Genomic DNA, 12,241 nt, shown 5'->3' on the forward strand with positions numbered 1-12,241 from the left:
GCTGATGCTGAGCTCTTTTGTTCTTGCTTTCATACAGGATGATAGCCAGGTGCAGCTGAGCTCCATGATGGTCTTTCAAGAGATGCTGGAGTTATTAACGGAAGATGGAAAACATGCCCTGAAGTCACCCGTGCACCACAGCCTGCTGCCACTCTACTTCCACTGCCATGATGAGAATCAGATTGTTGCTGAGGTGAGAACTTGTGGCCGGCTGCTGTCTCCCTGGCAGGGGGCTGGGCTGCCTCCTGTCCTGGCGCCTTGCAGGCTGCAGCCTCCCCCAGGCTGTGGCACTGGGATGCTCCTGTGCCCTGGGCTGTGGGGCCATCTCCACGTTTCTGCTGCTCTCCAGTGTTCTCGGGAAACGCTGCTTTGTGCAGCCAAGTTCCTGAAGAGGAGGGATATAAAAAAGCTGGTGAAGGAGGAAAAACTGTGGAAGTTCAGCAAGTGCCTGGTAAGGACGACCGAGAATCCCCAACCTCAGCCTGGAGAAGGCCCCTGAGCGCGGTGCTCAGTGTGCGGGGCTGGCAGCTGTGCCCCTGCCCGCTGCTGCACCCAGAGGCGGCGCGGGCTCTTCTCCAGGCTGCTGTGGGCCCGAGCCGGGTGCCCATGGAGCCCCGGCGCGGCGGGGCTGCGGGGCGGCCCCGCGGCTCCCCGGGCAGCAGCCGGCCCTCTGCCCCCTGCGGAGCCCGGCGCCAGCGGCTGCTGGCCGCGCCTCAGGGCTGTGCGGGCAGGGGAGGCCGGGGCTGGGCGCAGGGAGCGCCCGCCACAGGGGCTGAGCCCGCGCCGAGCCTTCCCTGCTGCCGCTCTCTGCAGCTGGCAGAGGACACGAGCCGAGCGGCCGAGCAGCTGCGCCGGGCCCTGCGCTACCTGGAGAGCCCCCAGGAGCCCCTGCGAGAGGCGGCCATCAGGTTCATGGGTGAGCCCCGAGGCCGGGCTCCCTCCCCGGCCCGCCGCAGCTCGGCCCCAGCCCCGCCCGCTGCCCCGGCAGCGCCATCCGGGCCCGGCGCCCTCTGGCAGCCCCGCCTGGCCCGGGCGCTGCTGCCGCCCTCTGGCAGCCGTGCCCTTGGGCGGCAGCGTGCGGCAAGGGCCCGGGCTGAGCCCTGCCGGGCCAGCAGGGCGTGTGGCCGCAGCGCTGGCAGGGAGCTGTGCCGCTGCCGCCCTGACAGGCTCTGTGTTCACAGGGGTGGCCGGGCGGCACCTGAGGGGGCAGCCAGGAGAGCTCCTGATGATCTACACTGGTGAGTGAGGGCAGCGGGCTGACACCAGTGGTTGGCGGGTGAAGACCTGCAAGCCCTGCCCCGGCTGTGGAGGGCTCTGCTCCCTGTGCAGAGGAAGGCTGGTCTGGGCAGAGCACACACAGATTTCAGGGCCACGTGGAGGATCCATAGCCAGCAGCTTCAGGCTGATCCCCTTGGTCCCTGCTCCCTCCTGGCCATGGCAAGAGCCGGCTGGGATGGCCCTGGCAGGGGACTCTGCTCGCATCCCCACAGGTTCAGGTTCTGACCATGACTCTGTTCCTTTCTCTTGCAGCCCTTGAAGAAATGGCCAGTGACATCAGCCTTGGTGTCGGAAGCCTGGCCATTGAAACCTTGTGCATCCTGAGGTCAGCAGAGCAGGCTCCAGTCTCCAGGTTCCAGAGGCTGCAAGATCAGCTGCGCAGGGTGTGGAAGGCTCGGCCGCGTCTCTCGCGTCTCCGCAGGCTGAGCTGCTGGAGCTCAGTGGAGAACTAATCCCAGAGGCTCTTTTTGCTGGGACCCCCTGAGTAATGGGGAATTTTTTTTTTTCTTCTAAAATGTTCTCCTTTTTGTTTGCTTTTACTTTATAAATATAGAATGCGTTATAATACACAGGCTCCAGGATGTTTCTTTTGCTGCCCTGCATCCACAGGGCATAGATGAGGAGGGGGAAAATGGTGCTTGCACTCAGCCAGCTGCCCAGGCGTGCAGTGCTGCAGGGACAATGGCCAGAAGCCCCTTGGCCTGTGGTGGTTCTGCTGAAGCCTTTGTGCTGCCGGCAGAGCGGGTGGGCAGGGCCGGAGCTGTGGGGATCCCTGCTGGAGCGGTGCCTGGAGATGGCCACAAGGCCTGTGGCAGGCAGGAAGCGCCACCCGTGTCCTCCTGGCCGTGTGCTGCTGGCTGCATTGCTGAGGGCTCCTAGGTGCCTCTGGCTGGGGCTCCTCTGGAGCTCCTGTGGGGCTGCGGCACTGCTGCCGGGCAGCTTGGCCGGGCTGGGGGAGAGCCTGAGGGGCTGGGGCACTGGGAAGCCCTGAGCAATTGGGTGTCAGAGGCCATGAGCAGCGCCCTGGCAGCCGCCTTGTTCCTCACAGCCGGCTGCTCTGGTGCTTCCTCAGTGGGCGTTTGGAGGGAACCCCTGGCATCAGGTGTGGAACCCTGGTCCCGGCCTTTCAGGGCTGTGAGGCCAGGAGTTGTGGGGCTGGGCATGTGCCCTCCCTGTGCTCGAGACTGGAGCCCGCGGCCCCTCAGCCTTAGGCACTGAGCTCCAGTGCCTGCTTGCCGAGTCTTGTTCCTGTTGCCGTGGGGGAGGCCGAGCTCTCTGGCTTTAGGCAGGATTGAGCCAGAAGAGCAGCAACTCTGAGCCCAGAGGGGCTGAAGAAAGGCAAATAGAACAATTTTGGTGCCGACACCCAGGAAGGCTCTCCAAGTCCCGGGGAGATGGATAGCCCTCGGGAAAGGAGCTCCCCACCACCAGACTTTTAAGTGGTCCTGAGACTAGACCAGTCTCCCTTGGAAAAGAGAGCCTTAATTACAATGACGCATAAGCAAATTAGTTATTATGAGCGCGCAAATGAGGCTCCCATCAGAGTGGCGGCTTAGAGGAGAAAGGGAGTAGCCATATAAAACTTCTTTGTGCACCAAGACCCTCGTGAGGAAAGGAGGCTGTGAGTATCACGAGGTTTTGGGTCTGGGGGGCTGCTGTGTGCATGTGTGAGTGTGTGTGGAGTATCTGAGACGGGGGCTGGGCAGCCTTGGACCCCCGAAGTGAGTGGGAGCTGCCGGTACCGCGTTTGCGAGATCTCCGCCAGGAGACCGGCCGAGAAAGGAAGAAAGCAAGAAGGAGTGAACAAGGGAGGCCCTGGGAGGGATTGACCAAGGAAGGAAGGGAGTCCCTGGTCCAAGAACCTGTGGGAAGGTCCTTGAGCAGGAGAGAGTGACTCAGTAAGGAGACTAAGGAGAAGAGTGATTGAATTAGTTCAATTTCCTTTGAAGAGTTGATAGCTAGAGGTTTAGTATGTGATGAAATAGTGAGAAGAGGTAACCAGAAAAGTGTAAAATAAATGAAGAAAGGAAGGTAGAAATAGATTGAGAAAGAAGGAGAAAATTAAAAAAGAGAAGTGGAAATAGATTGAGAAAGAGAGAAAAATCAATAGGTGTAGAACAAGTAGTTTGAGAAGGTAGGGTGACAGAGGAGTAAGTGAGGCAGTGGAACCACGGGGTGAGTGTGAGAAACCAAGATTCTCCTGCTACTGGAGTTTGGTGCCGCAAGGGATAAGTCAGGGAAAATGTAAGTGCCTGAACCCAGGGGCTGCGGATTGTGTGAAAAATTCGCAGGAATTTGGAGGATCTGAGGACAGTGAAGGAAATTCTCAAGAAGAGAGCATTCCTCAAGACAGCCGTTGGGGATGATGATACAGTTTTAGGATGAATGAGAATCCCGAAGGGGAAAAGTAAGCAGAAAATGATTAAGTATTGTATGTTTGAATAGACAAAGGAAATGATCCAGAAAAGTAATTTCTATTTGTTTGGATCATTTGAGGATTGGATTTGCCAGGCTCTAGATATATATATGAATTCGAAAGAGCCTGTTAATCAGGAAGAGAGTGAGTATGCTGCCTTACAGATCCCTGAGGGGAGAAGTGGGTTTGTTGTTCAGAAGCAAGAAGGTAAGGGTTACCCGTTGTATCCTATATTAAGCAAAGAGCAAGTGGTCAAATGGAACAGGCAGGAGCTGTGAGACCCATTGAATCATCTCCCACCCCCTATGGACAACCTAAGCAGCTAGCTCAGCCTCAAGTCCCTGAGGGTCCCCCTGTGAATCCAAAGGCACCTCTTATTCAAGAGGAACCAGTGGCACACAGCACCAGAGGCAGGGGGAGGCAAGGGGAGGAGAATGATGGAGATGAGGGGGAAGAAAGGGAAAATCGATTATTACCCACTTAGAGGCATTCCAATGGCAAATGCAGGACAGGGACCACCTATTAGTTATGTGAGTGCTCCCCTAAATACAGGGGATGTCAGGGAGTCTAAGAAGGAGATGGGCAAGCTGTAGAGGACCCCATTGGCGTGGCAGAATAGTTGGATGAGTCTTTGGCACCAAACACGTATACCTGGGTGGAGTTGCAGTCTATCCTAGGAATTTTGTTTACCAGAGAAGAAAGAGAGATGATCAGACAGGTAGGGTTGCGGATTTGGGACAGAGAACATCAGGGACCAGAGCGGGGTGATCAGAAATGGCCTGTGCAGGATCCAAACTGGAATAATCAGGATGTGGGGCATAAGCAGAATATGAGTGATCTTCGGTGGATAATTATTCGAGGAATTTGGGAGGCAGTGCCCAGGGGACAAAATATGGGAAAAGCTTTGAGTGAGCATCAAAGAAAGGATGAGTCCCTGGCAGCATGGTTAGAGAGAAGAAAGGAGGACTTGCAATTATATTCAGGTATAGATGCTGATTCTGCAGCTGGGCAGGTTCTTTTCAAACCTCGGTTTGTGGCGAAATCTTGGGGAGACATCAGAAAGAAGCTGGAGAAACGAGAAGATTGGCAGGACAGGGGGCTTCAGGAGTTCCTGAGAGAAGCACAAAAGGTGTATGTAAAGAGAGATGAGGAGAAGCAGAGGGCAGATGCAAGAATCTTGGTGGCAGCAGTTAAAGAAATGCAGGCAGCTTTGAATAGAGAAAAACCCCCAGGAAAGAACAAACAGCAGATGTCAGGTCCTATTTTTGGAAACCCAGGACCCACGTGCTTTTTCTGCCACAAGAAGGGACACTTCCAAAATTCTTGCCCTGCCTTTATGGGTACAGGACCCACCTGTTTTTATTGTCATAAAAAGGGACACCTACAAAAAAGTTGTAGGAGAAAGCAGCAGAGTGAGAAAAATTTTCAGGAAGATTAGGGTGGTCAGGGGCTCTATTTAATGAAGAGCCACCAGAAGAGCCCTTGATAAAGTTAAAAATAGGTCCCCATAGTGAAGAAATTATATTTTTAGTGGACATGGGAGATTCTAGGTCAACAGTAAGGAAATTACCACAGGGATGTAAGATAAGTCAGGAGAAAATTCCAGTAATTGGAGTTAAGGGAGAGGCTTTTCCAGTTCCTGTATTTAAAGGGGTGCAAATAGAGACAGATGACAGATTTGGAGTGAGTGACTTATTGTTGCTACCAGAGGCTGAGAATAATTTGTTGGGCAGAGATTCAACAATAGCCTTGGGAATACAGATAAAACCCTGTGAAGGGAAACTTAAAATATATTCTTTAAATGAAGAGGATGATCTGGAAATTAATAATACCTTTTGGCATTCAGGTGAGGTAGGGAGGTTGAACATTCCGCCCATTCAAGTTAAAATACAAAATCCAGAAATACCAATCCGAGTGAGGAAATATTCAATATTACTAGAGGGGCGGAGGGGATTAAAACAAGTAACTGAAAATTTAATATAGCAAGGAATATTAGAACCTTGCATGCCACCTCATAATACTCCCATTTTACTGGTAAAGAAATCTGACGGGAGCTACAGACTGGTTCAAGATTTAAGGGCAATACAGTACAGTGTAGTGGATTTGAAAGATGCCTTTTGGACTTGCCCTTTGGATGAGGGCAGTAGAGACTATTTTGCCTTTGAGTGGGAAGATCCGGATACAGGTAGAAGGGAACAGCTTGGGTGGATAGTGCTACCGCAAGGTTTCACGGAGTCACCCAATCTTTTTGGGAGAGCATTAGAAAATCTCTTGAAATCTTTCGAATTCCCCAAAGGAATCAAGTTGTTACAGTATGTGGATGAATTGTTATTGGCAGGGGAAACTGAGGAGAAAACTAGGAGGAGTACTATTGATTTGCTGAATTTTTTAGGTGAGAATGGTCTAAAAATATCCAGATCCAGATTACAGTTTGTGGAGTCAGACGTCAGCATTTAGGTCATTGGATCAGTAAGGGAAAGAAACAGCTGGACCCTGAAAGAGTTTCAGGAATATTAAACATGGGATCCCCAAAATCAAAAAGAGATATAAGATAGTTTTTAGGTCCTTTGGATTATTGTAGACAGTGGATTGACGGACTTTTTTTTTTAGTGGAAAAGTGAAATTTTTCTATGAAAAATTGTCTACAAACCATTTTAAGTGGACTAGGGAGGATGAGAAAAAATTGGAAGAGGTTAAAGAACCTCCGTTGCAGGCTCCTGTATTAAGTCTTCCTGGTCTGGGAAAACCCTTTCAGTCATTTGTAAATACAGCCAAGCAGACAGCTTATGGAGTGCTGACTCAAGACTGGGCAGGAAGTCAGAAACCAGTGGGGTATTATTCAAAACTCTTAGATCCACTTAGTAAAGGTTGGCCAAGGTGTTTACAGGCTTTGGTAGCGACTGCGTTGCTAGTGGAAGTGGCCCAGAAAGTAACCTTTGGGGTGCCTTTGGAAGTATATACCCCTCATAATCTTAGGGGAATTTTAGCACAACAAGCTGAGAAATGGCTAACAGATAGCCGAATACTGAAATATGAGGCTATCGTGACTACCTCCCCTGAATTTGAATTGAAGTTGACACAAGTCCAGAGCCCTGCTCAATTTCTTTATGGGGATCCAGGGGAACAGCTGGTACATGATTGCATAGAGATTATAGAGTTACAAAAAAAATAAGTCCAGATTTGGGAGAGCAGGAGTTACAAAGCGGGGGAGAAGTTATTTATAGATGGGTTGTCTCAGGGAGTGAGTGGGAAAAGAAAATCAGGTTAGGCTATAATGAGTGGGGAAGAGCTTGAGGTAAAGGAGTCTGGTCTCCTTAGTCCATCCTGGTCAGCACAAGCTTGTGACCTGTATGCATTACTCCATGCATTTTTAATACTAAAAGAGAGAGAAGGGACTATTTATACGGATTCCAGATATGCTTTTAGTGTAGTGCATACTTTTGGAAAAATTTGGAAAGAAAGGGGACTTAGAAACCCTCAAGGAAAAGGGTTAGTACACGAGGGATTGATAGTTCAGACACTTGAAGCATTAAAGGGTCCGAAGAGAGTAGCAGGGTTCATGTAAAGGGGCACCAGAGAAGGAGGGATATTAGAGCCTGTCTCCCTTTGGCTTTATTAAATATCAGAACTAAGCCCCATTCTGAGACCAGGATTTCACCATATGAAATGTAATATGGAATGCCCTACCCTCAGGGTATGACAATGGACCCCTCGTTAGCGGGGGATAGATCCATCCAGGGATATATAACAACTATTGCAAACAATTTAAAGGAATTAAGAGAAAAAGGGGCTTTAGCTCAAACAACTCCCCTGGATTTTCCAATCCATTCTATTCCACCTGGACATTATGTATTAATCAAATGCTGGAGGGGAGAAAGCCGGGAGCCACGGTGGGAGGGACCATTTTTAGTTCTCCTGACCACGGAAACTGCAGTTCGAGCAGCAGAAAGGGGTTGGACACATGCCTCACGAGTGAAAGGCCAAATACCTGATTGGAAAATTGTCTCAACATCAGGAGATTTAAAAGTAAAATTAAGAAGGATTTGAAATTAGGTAGACTTTTTCTTACAGAAAACTGGAGTAAGAGTGTAATTTATGACATAGTAACAAGAGTAATGTGAGGATATGGTAGGATTTAAGTTGATTTTTTTATTAACCCCGATTTATGAAGTGTTGCCATGAGATTTTAGTGAAAAAGCCTCTGCTAGGATTTTTCCTGTCCTGAGGAGCTGAGAGCCTCAGGAAAGAAATGTAAACGGTAACTGTCTGCTGCTGTGGAATGCCACAGGTGCATCTTTCATTGGAACATGTGGATTGTTGTCAATTAGTGACCAATCACAGCCACCTGTGCCAAGGCTGTGAGCAGTCACAGGGTTTTTGTTATTCATTCCTATTCTATTCTTGTCTTTGTAGCCTTCTGATCTTCTTCTCTCTGTTCTTTTTAGTATAGTTGTAATGTAGTATTTTAGTATAATATATAACATAATAAATCAGCCTTCTGATGAAAATGGAGTCAAGCCTCATGTCCTCACACAAGGGGTTCTTGCCGAAACAAGAATTGGTGACCCCTGGACGTGAGAAACTGATGGTCACCCCAAGAGTGACCACGGAGTCCAGCCTGGAGCTGAAGAAACGAGACCCTGAAGATGGGCAGAGTTCACAGCCAAGGCAAACAGGAGAACCTGTTGGACTTTCCTGGACATTGTGTCCAGAGGCCGCAGAGCAGCAGAGCTGCACAGCTGGATCCACAAGGACACTGTCTAAAGGTACTGTTATTTTTTCCCTTCCTGAAAATCCTGCCATTCGCAAAAGGTGGGAGGAAAGTTGGAAAAATGTACCTTCGGAAGCTCAGGTTCCGTTTACTGAGTCAGAGGAGAAAGTTATTAAATTCTGGCACAGATGGGGACATGAGGACAGAGTTACTCATTGTCTGTGGGAGAGACGGTGTTATGAGTTTTTCAGATGGGCAATATTTCATAGATTTCTTACAAATGTCGTATACTCCCTTGATTTAGATTTTTGGGAGTTCATGGACGCTGTTTTTAAGTGGACAAGAGTCCAGGGTGTTGCACCCCCAATAATGTATGCAGTGCATGCACGGATTTATTTCTTTATTTTGAAAAAAAAGAGAGGATGCGGGGGACATCATGGCTCGGTGGCGCGGTCACGCTCTGTTCCCACCAAGTTCAGCACGAGAGGAGCCTCTCGAAGAAGACGAACCGCGGGTTCACGGCCCCCCCGCATTGCCCACGGCTGAGCAAAAGTTTTTCTCCGCTCCCTTGGAGCATGAGAAGGCAGAGCTGCCTTCCCCCCCCGCTCCTTCTCTTGGGGGGGATGGGGATCCGGCCCCGCCGCTTTCCGGGCCGGCCCCGCCCGCTCCACCGCGGAACTCTCCGCTCCCCCCACCCGGGAGGGAGCGGATCCGGCTCCGCCTCAGCCGGCCCCGCGGGAGGCGCCGGACCCCGCGGCTCCGCCTCAGCCGGCCCCGCGGGAGGCGCCGGACCCCGCGGCTCCGCCTCAGCCGGCCCCGCGGGAGACACCGGACCCCGCGGCTCCGCCTCAGCCGGCCCCGCGGGAGGCGCCGGACCCCGCGGCTCCGCCTCAGCCGGCCCCGCGGGAGGTGCCGGACCCCGCGGCTCCGCCCGCGGCCCCGCCGCCTCTTGGAGCGGCTCCACTGGCCTTGATGACTGCGCCTGCGCCGCGGCACCCGGAACCGCCTCCCGCCGATCCGCCCGTGTTGCCAGGCAACGCCATCAACAACAATGGTTCCCCAGCGCCGCGACCCGAGGCTGTGCTGCTGTCCCCGGGAGCTGCAGGAGCTGCCTCCGTGCCTTCTCCCTCTGCATCACCGCCGGCAACTGAATTCGCAGTGGTGCAGGCAGCGCCGGCGCGGGCCGACCCCGTTCCGAGGCCACCGCCCCCGCCTGTCCCGCCGCTCCCTGCCGATCCAATTGCAGTGCAAGAGCTTGCCGAGAATGGTGCTGAGCCCACGGGACCGCCTCAAGAGCCGACACCAGCGCCCGTGCTGCCCACACCACCCACCCCAGTTGTCCCGCAGGTTTCTGAAGCTCCGTCACTCGCATCAGACCCTGCGAAGAGCCTGTCCTTCCGTGGAGGGGGCACGGCCCGCCAGCTGACTGCAGGAGCAGTTCGGCTGGCTGTGTTCAAAATCAGTGTGGTTCGCGGGTCATTTCGTGTGTGGTCGGGGGCTTCTCCCTGGGGGTTGGGGTGCCTGCCTCCCCCCGAGCGCCCCAGCGGCGTGGGGGAGTTGGCTCCTGTGGCATCTGCCTCTGGTCCCCAGCCCAGTGGGGATGGGGGTGGTGCCCAGGGGCAGAAAGCAGGAGCAGTGGCATTTGCATTGCAGGAGCGAGAGACACAGAGCAAAGCAAGCATTGCTCGCTTGCTCTGGGGACAAGAAACCCTCAGATCTGGGATGACAATTCCTGAGAAAGCTTCTCTTCCCGAGCTGCCGGTATGCACCGGTGCTGCTGGGGGGAGGAAGCATTGGGTCATTTCTGCTCTCAAGACGCTGGCAGCATGGTCCTGCCAGGTTCTGAGCACACAGAGCCCACCTCACGGGCCGGTTCTGGGCCGTTTGGCTCATTTCCCTGGGCCGGGGCCACTGCCCCGTCCAGTGCTGGGTTTGGGGACTTTGCTTTCCCCACAGGGACCTGGGCCACCATTCTGTGGGCCAGGTCTGGGTTCTCTGGTCCGTCCACCAGGACCAGGGCCACCCAAGGGTCCTGGAGACCCTCTGCTGCTGCTCTTCTTTGGGAAAAAAAAAAAAATTAATAAAGAAAAGTGGAAAGAGCTAGCAGCTCAAAAGTATTGAAAAGCCAAAAATTAGCCTCAGCCCAAGTGGTTCAATGAAGGGCTGTGGCCAGGGCATTCCAGAAATTTTCTCTGAATTGTTTGATGACTGTCAATGAATTGTTTGATAATTCTTGTTCTCTTTAGCAGTTCTTTGTTTCAGAATTCTGCAAGCCTGTTTCAGGACCAAAGGGGACTTCCAGAGATGTCAAAGAGGAACATCTTCAGTCCATGGACTCTGTCCTGAAACTCAGCTGTTTGGACTTGAAACAATGAACTTTGTTAGCATGAGTTTTTTGCATTTTCTTATATTTTAAGATTGTTTTAGTGATATGATAGAATATGATGTTCTACAAGTGACGAATTTTCCTGAATGTTCTACAGGTGAAGAATTTCCCTGACCATTCCACATCAGCAGTTGATTGAGATTTTGATTGGCAACAGATGAACCTCAAGAGGTGTTTGTTCTCTCTTCTGCAAGGGCCCAGTAGAAGGGATGGCAAACATTTCTTTTTCTATTTAATTTAATAAATTTTAAAGGGTGAGATGTAGCCGTGATATTTTAGTGAAAAAGCCTCTGCTAGGATTTTTCCTGTCCTGAGGTGCTGAGAGCCTCAGGAAAGAAATGTAAACAATAACTATCTGCTGCTGTGGAGTGCCACAGGTGCATCTTTCATTGGAACATGTGGATTGTTGTCAATTAGTGACCAATCACAGCCACCTGTGCCAAGGCTGTGAGCAGTCACAGGATTTTTGTTATTCATTCCTATTCTATTCTTGTCTTTGTAGCCTTCTGATCTTCTTCTCTCTGTTCTTTTAGTATAGTTGTAATGTAGTATTTTAGTATAATATATAACATAATAAATCAGCCTTCTGATGAAAATGGAGTCAAGCCTCGTGTCCTCACACAAGGGGTTCTTGCCGAAGCAAGACCCTAGCCCACATCCCAGTGGCCTCAAGGATCTGCTGGAAGGAGTCTCTGGGGACCCTTGGTCGGGGAATGGCCCTGGGGGCTCCTTCAGGCTCCCAGAGACTGCAGGTTTTTCAAAGGACTTTGGCTTTTACCTTGGAGTCTGTGAGAAGTTTGTGCAATCATGGCCTCCAATTATCTGCTGTAATTAGTCCCTGGAGAGGCTTTGTCAGTAACAACACTCAGTGGGGCTCATTAATGCTTCAGAGTACTTCAGGTATTTTAAGGTACTTGGTGTTTCCCTTTGGATACAAACTCTGTGAGAGGTTTGTGCAATCATGGCCTCAATTATCTGCTTTAATTAGTCCCTTGAGAGCTTTGTACTGACACTCAGTAGGGCTCATTAATACTTTGAGATACTCAAATTTTTTAAGGTACTTTGGAATTTCCTTTCCACATTCAGTCTTCTGAGAGGTTTTTGTGCCATCCTGGCCTCCAGTTCTCTCCTTCAAGGAGTCCATGAGGAGCCTGTGTTGGGGATGGACATCAGTGGGTCCCATTCATGCTTTGAGGCACTTTAGGTGTTCTGCCTTTGACTCCTGGAAATATTTGTGCAATCTCCTCTCAGGCCCTGAGGTTCAAGGGCTCAGCTCCAAATGCACCACGGGGCTCATTAGGATCAAGCAAGTCCTGACAAACCATGGCCCTGTCTTGATTTTCTCCTGCTCTTGTGCAGTTCATCAGGAATGTTTCTGTAGTGGTTTTGGTTTGCCAATTTGAGATTCCTTGGCAAATGCATCAACTAGTGTGGTGGGTTCAGTGTTGGC

This window comes from Passer domesticus, chromosome 11, assembly GCF_036417665.1.
Source record: "Passer domesticus isolate bPasDom1 chromosome 11, bPasDom1.hap1, whole genome shotgun sequence".
NCBI classification, from domain to species: domain Eukaryota; kingdom Metazoa; phylum Chordata; class Aves; order Passeriformes; family Passeridae; genus Passer; species Passer domesticus.